We start from the raw sequence: 13,756 nt of genomic DNA on the forward strand, positions 1-13,756 counted from the left end.
GGGGTGAGGGTTGGAAGGGTAAAAGTAAAAAAGAAAATGGTGAGTTAAGGTAAAAAGAGAAATAATAGTAATAAAAAAAAAAATGTAGGGAAAGAGGAAAAAAAAAGAAAAGAGGAAAATAAATCCCAAGAACAATAAGTGATGCAAACAGAAACAATTGCTCATCACTAAATGACTGATACCCAGATACCCAGCAAGTTCTTGAACAGTGGGTCCCTATCTCTTTGTTCAGCTGGGTCATCTGTCCCAGCTGTGTCCCCTCCCAACCTGTGCACCCCCAGCCTACTTGTTGGTGGGGTAGTTTGAGGAAGAAATGCCTTGATGTCATGCAAACACTGCTCAGCAGAAACTGAACATCAGTGTGTTACCAACACTGTTTCCAGCACAAATCTAAAATATAGCTCATACAAGCTACTGTGAAGAAACTTTATCCTATCCAAATCCAGTACATCCTGTGGCTTTAATCCTTGCAGTTGTGTGTGATCAGATTCAAACTCCTGGTCTGAAGAATGAAAATGCTGAAAGTAGCTGGTTTTATTGGTGTGGTTTTTTTGGGTAGGATCATGTCAGTGAATTTAGAAAAAAATCATAGAAAACTTGGAAAAGTGCATATCCTTACTCAGTAGGCATTATTGAATGCATGCTCCTCTTTTCATCAATTTAAATATTTTCCGATCTTCTGTCCTGTAAATAAAGATAACAGATTCTGATTTTAGGCAGTGCAAAAGTTAAAAGTGTACATACTGCTGTCTTTCAGACGTCAGAGCAGGTGTGCTCTGACTTGCTATAGTGAGGTTAGCTGTCTGTGAGGTACTCTCTCAAAACCAGTATAGTTAAACATACAGTTTTCAGGCAACATATAATTCTGAACCAGATATAAGAAAAACAGAGAAATATCATAGTGCTTCAAAACTGAGGACAGAGTTTCCATTGTTCATTACTGTTGGCTGAATCAGTCACAGTTGGGTACAGCTGGGAGTTGTGTATCAGCTGTGTCATAGGAACAGGTTTTTCACATTAGGTAGGTTAAAAATACCATTTCCCTTTTCATGTATTATATAGTCTGCTATGTTGTCTATTGGTGGCTTTATTGCTTTCCCACTAAACTAACACTGATCTTAAATGAATGTTTCATTGTGTTTTTGTTGTTGTTTTGTTTGTTTTTTTTTTCCCAATGAAAGACTGCTTTTCTTCCCTCATTTGAAAATATGAGTCACATAACATTAGGTTTTTAGAGATTTATCTCTTTGTGGCAGTTTAATTGAAGCTGGAACAAGTTTTGCCATTGCAAGCATACATTGTAGTGGGGAAAACCCTTGATCTTGATCTATGACTGATGTTCAGTGTTGGCAGGAGTTTTTGCAAATTCATAAAGAATCAAGGATTTGCACTGTAAAAATTTGTGCTTCACAGATTTGAACAAATCCTAAAATACCTAAACTTAGGATTTTTTACTAGAAAAGCTGACACTATAGTATGAACAATTTCATCGGAGAACAGTCAGGGGGACTATTCAAATACTTAGGTATTAGATCAATACAGGGCCTGTAAGCCTTTCTAGTGTCTAGATTTGAAATCTAAAAAGAAAAAAAGAAACAGGAACCTTTGAATAAATCTGGTTAACTTGAGGAGTTGTTTACAGAATGCCAGAAGTCATGAGGGAAGACTTTCAAGTTCGTGTTACATTTCAAGACAGTGCTAACATGATACCGGACTAAAGCCCACTAGAGGGAGCCAGAAATATTTAGTTATGGTATTGCCAAGTCAGTATTTCAGTTAATTTCCATTTCTACTTGTTATCCAACGAATAGAGTGTAATTAACAAGCGTAAAATAATGCTGTGTCCTTTATTGTAGAATCATGCATATCATATATAGTTGTCATAGGGAAGGGTTTCTTACCAAAATTCACAACACAGGATCTATCTGCTATGTAAGGCAATTACTGGAGGTAGAGCAAGCCACCAGTTACAAACTTGTACTTAACAATTGGGGTACAAAAGGATGGCTTTGTCAGAAAGAAACAGACCACTTTCTACTCTTCCAAAGGAGTTAAATGTGGGTTAGGTTTCGTCCAGAACTGGGAATGAAAATGTATATAGCTTTGCAGCCTGAAAAGATAACAAATTCTTTCATCATGAAACCATTGTGTCAGGATTGAGTCTCAACAAAAGTGCCTGTTTAACCACTTTTCTGTTTGAAGCTTCAAACATTTAACCTAGCCCATTTATATAGTCTGCATGCTGTGTCTCTGCAGTCCTTGACTTTCTTCACTCAATATTTTCTGTAGTGAATGCTGGAAAAATTAAAGGAGAAGCAGACGCCGCATGGAAATTACAATAGTAAGATATGCTGGTTTATCAAGATAAATTGGTAAGAGCTTCCAGCTGTGTGCTGGAATTCAATAACTTCACAGCCTACTTAAAAAGATTTCCTAACAAACTATATGCTCTTTGTTAAGCAAACTGTATATAATTTCTAAGTCACAGAAATCGTTTCCTGGACATAGAAAGCCTTTTATTCTGATGGGAACTTTAAATCCTGATGCAAAGTTTGTCAGGTTTAAGTTATCTTTATAATTAGGTAATATTCTTTGAAAAGTCTGCTAGTTGTTAGCTGCAAACTGAAAATCATAATGTGAACACTTGTCTTAAGGGAAATTGCCAGCCTATTCAGTTATTGGTATTCTTCAAGACCCTTAGTCCATTATTTGCTTCCTGTTCTTACTTCTTCTGGTTTTTCATACTATGAGTTTTGAAGGACATGAAGAACTTAAGGTATGAGACTTTGTACTGTTTGCTTTATATCAGCAGTTCATATACACATTGTGTTTTACCACCTTCTGTCCCTCTTTCCCCACAAGAGGGAAGCATGTAAAAGAGCAATAATGTAGGAAGTGGTCATTAAACTGTAGATACAATTATATGAGAGAAATGCAAAGTAGTACTCATTTTAGGGAACACAGCAATTCTCACTAATAACAATTTCAAAGCTAATTTATACTAGTATTAAAGGGGAAGCATTCACCTCATTACTTCAACAGGCTGCTGAAGTATCAAAAGGGCTTTGCATATGTGGAATTTGTAGGTATTTTAAAGGAAATAATTGTGGAAACACAGAGACTTGTCAATATATACGAAATACAAATGTAAGCAATTAACCAGATGGGTTTCCTAACAAAAGCGTTTATTTGGCATTTACTTTGCAACTCAGTGTACATTTCCAGCCTGGATAGCACAGCATAGCTGGCCACTCGAGAGAGGTGATTGTCTCATTCTGCACCACACTGGTGTGGCCCCACCTTGAGTACTGTGTGCTGTTTTGAGTGCCTTATTGTACAAGGACATCCAACTATGAGAGAGTGTCCAGAGGAGGGAGACTGGGGTGATGCAACATCTCAAGGGCAAGACCTATGAGGAGTGGCTGAGGTCTATTGGCTTGTTCAGCTTGGAGAAGAGAAGGCTGAGGGGTGGCCTCATGGCAGTGTGCAGCTTCCTCAAGGGGTACATATGGAGGGAGGGAGGTACTGATCTCCTCTCTGGTGACCAGCAATAGGATGTGAGGAAATGGAATGGGGTAGGGGAACTTCAGATTTGGATGTTAGGAAAAGGTTCTTCACTGAGAGGGCAGTCAGTCAGTGGTACAGGTTCCCTGGGGAAGCAGTCACAGCACTAAACCTGTCAGGGTTCAGGGAGCATCTGGACAACTCTTTTACTCATGTGGTTTAGTTTTGGGTAGTCCAGCAAGGAACAGGGAGTTGGACTTGATGCTCCTCATGGATCCCTTTGAACACAAGATGCTCTGTGATTCTGTATGTTGTATTTTTTTGTCTGAGCTTTGCAGCTTGCTGTACTTTGTGAGGGTCTAGACAGGAAGTTTGTGTTAAGTTGAAGAATGTTTATGTATGATTCAGTACAGCACTAACTGCATGATGAGCATTTCAATTTTTCTATTACCATTCTGTTACATTTCATTACAGCTGGATCTTTTATTTTTCTCAGACAATTTAAGTAATGAGTGATGACATGGATGATGTAATGGTGCAGTTCTGTTGGCTTCAGTTTAATGCCATCTGCATACAGACCCCAGGCTTATTGTGGTCCTGTCACATTTTTTTTTCCTTTTTGGCCTCTTGTTGATGTTGATACCATGTCTTGCAGTACTAAATAAGCTGTGAATACTTAGTGCCATTCATCTTCTGACAGTTTGCAAGCATTACTAATGGATATACTCAGAACCTCTGTGGTGTAGATAATTTGTTATTTTTATTAGCTGGTTCCTTAATGAAGCTGTGACACTAGTACAGAACTTTGAACACAAAGAGGCACAAATATTGTCTAATTGAGACTTCAATCAACAGAAGTCTCAAAATCAGATCACTGTAAGAAATCTGAATATTTGTACCAGTGCCTTTGAAGGTAAAAATCTTTGTAAAGTAAAACAACTTGGAACTCTAATTTGGATTATTTCTATTATGTGCCAAATCTGGTGGAAACCAGTACTTATATTACCTGAATTAATTATTATTAAAATATTTTAAAAAATAAGAAAATATTATAATAATATTTTCTTAAATAAACCAATATTTTCAGATATTCTGGATTTGTGTTATAAACTGTTAGCATTGTTTTGCTACAAAACTGTTGAAAATTAATAATTCTAATGTCTATTTATATTACCTTTCATAAGCCATAGCTATCTATTTGTATTTTTCTACAAAAGATTTAGTTGCCTTTCCTTCATCACAGATTTTTAATCCATCAGCAAAGTTCCTCTAACAACAGTCTTTATAAAGATAATTAATTTTGGGGGAATTAAGGAGCAAATAGGCAAAACCAGCTGAACTGAGGAATTCAAGGAACTCGTGTGTGTGTGTGTGTGTGTGCAGGGATGGCAAGAGATTAGAGTGTAACAATTAACTGTAACTTCTTTGCAGAAGATTAAATGATACAAGACCACCTACAAATTACTGGTTAAACTGAAACAATGAGGATTAATTGAATAATGCTATAGAGGGAAAAGCTATAAGCAACTTCCCAGCTGATTTCCTCAAGCATTAGTACTGGGAAAAGATCTTCATTATTTTCACTAGTGGCCTTGGCGTAGAGAACAGGAATGCTGTAATTATATAGACGGGTGACATAAAGTTGGATACTTAGTAATATAGGGGAACAACAATATAACATGTAATACAGAACCAGATAACCTTGTGAACTCCAATAGTAAAAATAAGAGATTAAATAGCACTAAGTGTAAAATCAGGAATTTAAGGACGACTAAGAATTTCTACTCTGAACTACAGGCCAGACTCCAGTGTGGCTCATTCCTGCTTATTAGCCCTCCTTGAATTCTGATTTCTGTAGCAGAATAGTTGCATCCAAGCTGCATATTAGGAGCAGTTCTTGGTCCATGCTGTTCTCCTGCACTGTGTGCCACCATCGCCCAGGAGATGCTGGTTAGCAAAGGCCTAATTGTGCCAGGAAGCATAAGAATTACCCAGCAGTCATGGGCCAGCAGCTGGGCCTGTAACATGATTGTGCCTTGCTAGTATAGTTATAGCCTGAAAGAGCAAAATCTATTTGATATATATTTTTCTTAAATCTATTTTAAGATGGAATTTTAATAAATTATCAAGTTAAAAAAAAATGCTGTTGCCTGAAGGAGCAGACAACTGGAGTCAATATATGAGGTCTCTTTATATCTGGCATATTTATTTAGTGAGCTTAAACTTGCTGGGAAAAGTGTCATCAAAGGCATGTTCAGTTGTCTTGCTTTCCTAAATATTATTACAAATCTGAAACTTTAGTAAGGGTGTGGTTTGGTCACCTGTTCTGTGTTATTAGTGTGTACAGTTATTCTGTGTACATTCTGTGTTATTAGTTAACAGTTTTGTGTAATTAATTAATTATGCAAGTTTCCAGGGCTAAAGGAAGACTTTGTGGAATTGTGTTGCACCATGTTCACTTTTGGCAAGTTTGTTTTCATGCCCAAACCCATTGCACTTCCTTAACGAGCCCTCGTGGTCCTGTGGTGTAAACTGTGTGTGCTTGCAACTGTTTTGGAAGCAGTGCAGCTCTGTTTGCTGAGATGTAAAACTCACCGGTGTGTACTATGTCCAGATGATACCTGTTTTCACATTAGTAATTTCCTCACTGTAAATCTTTACAGCATCTAAATCTTCATGAAACCACAAAAGCTCTTGAAGGAGTCGTGTATGGTCACTATGGCACCCTGCAGAGATTAGGTGCTGTTTCCACTGGCATTGATAGAAGCACTTTAGAGTGGACAATGCTGAACTGTGCCTGTGCGGTAATGAAAAAAGCAATGTAATGACTTTAGAGATCTTGAAGAATACAGAATCATAGAATCCTAGAATGTATTGGGTTGGAAGTGACCTATAAAGGTCATCTAGTCCAACGCTCCTACAATAAGCAGGAACGTCTCCAAATAGACAAGATTCCTCAGAGCCCCATCAAGCCTGATCTTGAATGTCTCCCGGGATGAGGCCACCACTACATCTCTAGGCAACCTGTTCCAGTGATCCACCACGCATATCAGTTATTTTACAAGTGAACTGCTTCTTTCTGCACAGTATACTTTAGGATATTCTGGCTCATACTAACCCACCTGGACTAGTGTTCCAACAGCTTCTATTCCTACTGTGCATGTGGAGACCTTTTTCTTTGAACACAAATAATCTGATTTCTTAGTCAGATGTCTTATTCATTAATTCCACTCTTAGCTGAAAAAAAGTATGAACAAAATTGCTGGTATATGCCTTAGGAATAATAAAAAAAAATTGATACAAAATTGATGCACTGTCCATTAGGGCAAGTAAAAGCATTAGTACAAATGACTGAGTACACCTTTTAAAAATTGTAGTAATTTACAGTATTTTTCTCTTAAAATACAGTCATGTTAACTATATACTGTATCAAATGCATGCACAAGAATGGGTATACTTATGCTGACTTGTTTGTTAATGACCGTCATAACTTTTCATACATAATATATGCATTCAGCACAAACTCAAGAGCAAATGTATAGTATACTCATCCTCTCAGTATGCATGGTTTTTTTGGTGTACAAATACGTGTCCTTTACAAGAAATTTAAAGATATTAGTCTCATACCATTATTGTAAGCTTTCCTACTTTTGTTAAGTGGTATGGGAGTCCTGATGGTATTTAATGCAATTTTGGGGGACTGGTATCTGTATGCAATTATGGATATAGGGTCAATAAGCATTATACCAGTTTTGGCATTTGGTCAAACTGATTATAACTTTATCACTTGCATGAAAGTGAAAGTACCATAGCACAGACTAGCGGCATAGCAAAATATTGAAAAAATAGGTAATCTTCATCAAGTCTTATAACACAAGTTCAGAGATTATCTTTGCTCCTGTAAGGTACTTAGTTGACTGAATGCTTTCATTTCACAGAGGAAATGGTGTGACATGAAGGGTGAAGGTATCCCTCAGATTTTATTGAATTAATAAGGTAGAGTTCCATGGATGAATACCAAGGTATAACCTCTGCTATGGGAATAGAATGGAATGGAATAGAATGGAATAGAATATTTAATTTAAGGAGATACCTACAACAACTATCTTGTCCAACTGCCTGACCAATGCAGGGTTGACCAAAAGTTGAAGCATGTTATTAAGGACATTTTAAAATGCCTCTTAAACACTGATGAGCTTGGGGCATAAACCACCTCTCTAGGAAGCCTGTTCCAGTGTTTGACCACCCTCTCCATAAATAAATGCTTCCTAATGTCCAGTGTAAACCTCTCTAATCTACAGTCTTTTGATTGCAGGAGAAGCAACCATGCAATGTCAATTGTTATGAATTTCTTCTTATAGAATATGAAATCTTGCAGATTCATTTTGCTTTGAAAAGGAAGCAGTAAAATGGATACAAAGTAAAAAAACTAAGCCATCTTTAATAAATATTTCACAGTTCTGTAAACACTGCAAGATTTTCTTCTCGGTTACAATCAAATAAATTCAGATTTGTTTTGTTGACATTAAAACAGTTACTTTGTATTTATTTTTATGTAGAAAAACAGTTACCAAATTGCAGTTGTAAATGATCATAGAATCATTCCATTTGGAAGGGACCCGAGATTTATCTAGTTCAACCTCCTGCTCAAAGTAAGATTGACACCAGAAAAGCAAAGAGAAAAATTTTATTTGAAAAAAGGCTAGGTGCTTGGAAAGAAAACAACAGAAAAAACCCCTCAAGATTTCTGTGAAAAAAACTAGAAACTGATGATGGGTGGGTCCTCATGTTCACATGATGATGACTTACTTGTACGGTCAACAATAAAATTAATTGGAAAACTTTGTGCTTCATTAAAAAAAAATATCCAGATATTGTTAGCAATGTATGATAATAAAGTAGGTGCAATTTATTCCATTCTTTCAACAATAATGAATTTGTGTCTTTAAAGGAGATTTTAGTACACTACAAAAGATGCATTAGTAATCTGGACCTGAGGCTTTAGAATGATGTTGCTATAGATGAGCCCTAAATCCTCGAGCCATTGTAAAAACCTCTGTGTTTTCCAGAATTATGAATGTTGGCTATTGATAGCACATGCTTTGTATAAGTTTTACACAGTTTAAGCAATCGCTTCCATTGCAAAGGAATACAAAAATTAAACATTTTAAAGGAAGCACCTCATAGAAATGAATACAAATTTTCTCTAACCAAGAATGGAAATCAGTACTCTTAACTATAAGACATAATACAGATTTCAGACAGGGGGGAAAAGCAACTTACTGATTTTCAGAGCAAACATGAGCCATTTTTTGGTGGCGTATGGAACCAAAAGGATTTTATATTTTAGCTAACTTAAAGAAGTCTTTTATTTCAAAGAGGTTTGAACTCTAATTAATATGCACAGTTAAAAGTTTTACTTCTGACAGGGACAACGAGTAGTGCTGTCATTATTTTACTGGAAAATTTTGGGTTTTTTTAATGTATTCAGAAACAAATCAATAACCAGAAAAGCAATTCAAACTCATTTTTGGGGGAGACAATGTTCAAAGTGATCCTTGCAGTCCCATAACCAGAAGACTCACTGATTAAACTTACAATTCTTTGGAATCACTGTTATGTTTCAAATAGGCGAAGTGGTGAAAGATCAGCAGAAATCAGTAGAGGTAAGGAATATACCATTGGGCCCTACTTATACTGGGGACATATTGGCCAAAGATGCGTAGATTTGCTATATAATGGTAACTTCTGTGACTGAACAGAGGAAGCTGACTCATGTTACTGAGTGCCAGTGCTGATTTGGCAGTGTCCATTCCAAGTCATCGTCATGACTAATGGAGAGATGAAGTACTCCTGCCTTGAAGAAACTTCCTGGGTACAGGGTGGCTTCAGATGTTGCTCTGCTCCATGGTGAAATGAGGTTGTTTTGTATCTGTGACAGACTGAAAAATAAAAAAAGGGACTAACTTTAGTATCTAGGTAAACATAATTAGTTACCTTGATGCTGAACCCAAGCAAAAAGTTTTCCTTCTCTTCCTTTTTTCTCCCCTTCTTTTCAATGCTGTATTGTTGTTACCTTATGGAATGTTTAAGAAATCATATCTTACATAAAATACGAGGAAAAAAAATTAATATGCATACGTATTTAAACAAAGTGAAATTTTATGAAGAACACTGGCAGCAAGCACAGCAGTTAATATAATGCTAATATAATAGGTGCTTCTGCCAAGCAGATGAACTCCAAGAGGTTTGGTAAAAACATTATAATAAGCCTTAGTGTCCTAGGGAAGCCATCCAGTATGATTTTGCACCTCTGCACACCTGTAATTCAAAGTAATGTTCTGCAGGCTGAGGATGATTTGGTGTAGTTATTTCTTATATTGTAGTGTCTAAGCTATCAAGCAAAGGCTGATATGTAATCAAATATACTGTGCCTTTTAATTTAATCTTAAGTAAAGTAAGATTTCTGTTTTGCCCTTAAACTTAGGGTTAAACCATCTATAAATATACTTAGGGGACCAGTGAATAATGTGTTGTTGGGTAGCTGTCTTTTCACACAATTTACCTGAAAATATTAAAATGATTGCCATACTGTATCCTTTTTATTACATTACAGAATTTTTGCCTTAAAATGTCTGCAGATATAATTTATTTATAAATATATTTTCCATATGTTGTGTTAAAAGTGGTGTGTGAAATGTGTTTAAAAAAATTTCATCTAATAGACAAATTTGCAGAGTTTTCAGGACAATACACAGGAGTGATTTTTTTGGTGTGCATTAGTTCTGTCTGATGTGTAGATGTGAAGTGTCTGATTATTGCAGGTTTTGCAGAATTTGTTTTCTGTGACTTATGTAATAAAAAGTTCTAATACTATGTGATGAAAGCTTTTGGTAGTATTATGAGTAATCTTGTAAAAACTCGTGAAGAAATAAAAAATTAGAATTTGTTAGTTCCCTCTACGGAATTAGTGTTCTTGTACGGAAGCACATGGAAGGTTTGAGGTAAACCTGTGTAATCGAAATTCTTGTGTTTTATAAAAACAGAAATTTGTCTTAAAATTTAAATTAAATTAAGATTTAATGTGAAAATATCAGGCTAGATATACTTAGTGTGGGTTTTTTCACACTTCACAGTATAAAGTGATTTGAAAAGAGCTTCAGCAGTTCTTATCCGAGGCACTAGGTGGTGTTTCAGCCTTTTGTACCAAAATGCACATCTCGATACAGTGCCACTAGCACTTTAGATTCTAGTTTTAAACTAATATTTAAATAATAACTAGATGTTCGAGAGCAGATTTCTGTTCAAGTTTTCCTTTTCAAAATGGCAGTGAGGAGTGGAACTGACACCCACAAATTGTAACACTGGTGTTTGTGTACAAAACGTGTTCACGACTGTTGGTTAATAGATTTGGTGGTTAATAGATTTGAAAATGGGTATGGTAGATATCGTGGCTACTTTGGAGTGCAGATTTCTAATGTTATGGATTATCCCATTGTAATAAAATTTAAAAGGGAAAATCACGTAGTTCCTCTTTACAGATGTCACAAAGCATATATTAAACATGCAATCCACTCCCCTTCCCTTTTATGCTGTGGTGCTGTCACAGTCACAGGAAATGCTCTGTCCTGGCAGTGACCTGGTGGGGACCGACCTTCTCTGTGTGTGTGTGTGAGCTGCTGAGTTCTCTGTGGAAGCTACCTGAGGGGAAGAAGAATTCCTGTCCAGGAATATGCCACCTTCCCATCTGTGCTCTTATGACACTACCTTACAAGCGTGTCTGTCATTTAATTGAAAGGTCTGCACTGTAAATTACCAGCATTTTTTAAATTGCAGGAGTATTTCTACATGCTGTGATAAGACAGACAAGTCAGTTTAGCCCTGTTCTAATTAAGGGCTGGAATTTCAGTGCTCACTGAAAGTACATACATTTCTATGTGTGTGTGACAGTTGCCATCCTGCTCATTTTGTGTGATTATTTGAAGCTAAAATTATACTGCTTGGGTCAACACTATGGAAGTCTACATCTTGAAAATACATTCAAAATAAGGTTTTATCAGAAATATTAGCTATAAATATTATGAAACACTCTTAGAAAAGCAGATGTGCAAAATACATAAATATGTGCTGTTTTCATGCTGTGTGCCTGAATTTTTTTTCAATATGTAATACCTTAAGTAAATTTTTCTGTTTAAAAAAATAATTCTGTTTTTTTCATTAGATGCTTTTAGTTTAAGTGCTCATACTGTTTCCTTCAGGTCTGACCCAATTACTTTTGTAGTCTGTAAGAAACACTGCACAATGGAAACAGTTGGAACCAGTTTGACTTCAGCAGGGCCTGGAGATAATATGATGTCTTCATTGAAGTGTCACTGACAGTCAGTGAAAAACAGCTTCCAAGCTGTAGAGGTGGAAATAAAATAAAAGATGATGATACAATAGATAGCAAGAACAAAGATGGGCAGAGCATCTTGAATCAGGGACTGGGTTTGATCAAACTTTTATAATAAAATACGTGCTTGTTTCATATGAATCTCACGGTGCTGACACTTGCATTGCTGTGTCCTGCTGTACATCATCATCTACCTAGTTTGGCAGGAGCTGAGATTTATATTGAAACAGGCCACTAGACTTTGTGTCACGAGGAAGAGGTTAGTACTCAGGAGTACTCTTCCTGATTCTGCTTTTAGAGGAGGAGATACTAAATCATATTCATTCAGAAGGACCTCTCATTCTGTTGGATACAAGAAAAAAATACTGGTCATCCAGGAGTTCATTGTCCTGGGACAAAATGTTGCTGTCAGCCAAGGACATAGTTGCTCAAGTGTTTAGATGGTGATATCTAATTTCTGTGACATTTTAATATCTAATAAGTGAAGGAAAAATGGCACAAAAAAACTCTGGGGGATTTTATCTTGTAGTCACTCAAATTGTTATATATTTGTATACTTCTGGTCCTTTCATTGTGCTGACACATAAATGGAAATTTTAGAACTTCTTACAGCTGTGTACAAACCAAGCAGAAATATTAAAGGCTTTTAATTGCTACTGATTAAAGAGGACAAAAATACTTCTGTCTTTTGTGCTGAAATTTCAGTTTGGGGCTTTCATGTACTTTCTTACTTAATTAGCAAAGACAAAACAGACCTGTTCTTGAATTTGCATTTGAATGGTTCAGGCCTGAAGCATACATAGTATTAACCTTTGTTCTCAGGATGTCTAACCTACTTCAGATAGCAAGCTGCTACTGAGGGAGTCTCTTTTAGCCTCAGTGCTTTGATACTTTATTCTGTCTTGTTAAAATAAGTAAGCAGGAGTTCTCATAGGTGGAGTATCAGCACTATAAAAAGTTAAGAAGGAAGTTTACCAGGATGGGGCATATTGCCACCATTAAATGAGCAAGTGATGCCTCCTTTTCCAACCCCAGCCTGGCAGTCTGTGAGGCAGTCAGTGAGTCTGAATATGGAGTGGGCATCCAAGGAGCACTCTATATGAAGTCTTCATTAATACATTTTTGTTGAGACTTGACTAGACAGCATGGCCCAAATTTTCTGTTAGATAAGTGCCTGGAGAATAAAAGTAAGGTACAGAGTGCAGCTTCTGAAGCCTTTTCTGATGGACTGAGCAAGATTCATTGCATCCTGATTTGTTCTCATAAAACATATGATCTGAATGTGAAATTAACTTACAGATAATTGGCACTGGCAATTTCCTGTGCTGCCATGTGACTAAGGTGGTTGGATACACAAGCTTCACAATCAAACATGTTTAGATTAATAAATCTCATTGCTGCAGCCAGGATCTCGTTACTGGGAAGCTGTAATAATTTTAATAATTTAGTAAGTATACAGTGAAAACTAAATCTTGGCTATGAAGTGGAGAGAATCACCACCTTAAATATTGTGTTGCTTTACTTACAAAATGGTTTTAATTTACAACATCTTTGAAAAGCAAGTCACTTCTTGAAGTCAGCTTCTTCATGTAAATACGATACAGAGTGCCACTGACAGAAATCAACAGAGCATTTTTAAGAATTACAAAGTTACTGTTTTGTAACAGCAGTGGATCTATTCCAAAATTCCTTACTCTGACTTTAGTAAGAGAATGGATTAAATGTTCAATGAACTTCTGTCCTTTTTTTTTTTTTTTTTTTTTTTTTCCTATAATCCTCAACCTATAGTCTTCATTTTCAAATCTTACATTTACTGCCATTGGAATGTCAATATTTAGATCCTTTTCGATTATATTGCTA

At 36.2% G+C, this 13,756-nt stretch overlaps 1 protein-coding gene across 41 annotated transcripts in view; it reads left to right on the plus strand.

Moving 5' to 3' along the window:
• RIMS2 (regulating synaptic membrane exocytosis 2) overlaps positions 1 to 13,756 on the plus strand; it is a 470,125-nt gene that overhangs the window by 114,381 nt on the left and 341,988 nt on the right. The gene's annotated exons all lie outside the window — the stretch shown is intronic.

Source organism: Apus apus, chromosome 2, assembly GCF_020740795.1.
Source record: "Apus apus isolate bApuApu2 chromosome 2, bApuApu2.pri.cur, whole genome shotgun sequence".
NCBI classification, from domain to species: Eukaryota; Metazoa; Chordata; class Aves; order Apodiformes; family Apodidae; genus Apus; species Apus apus.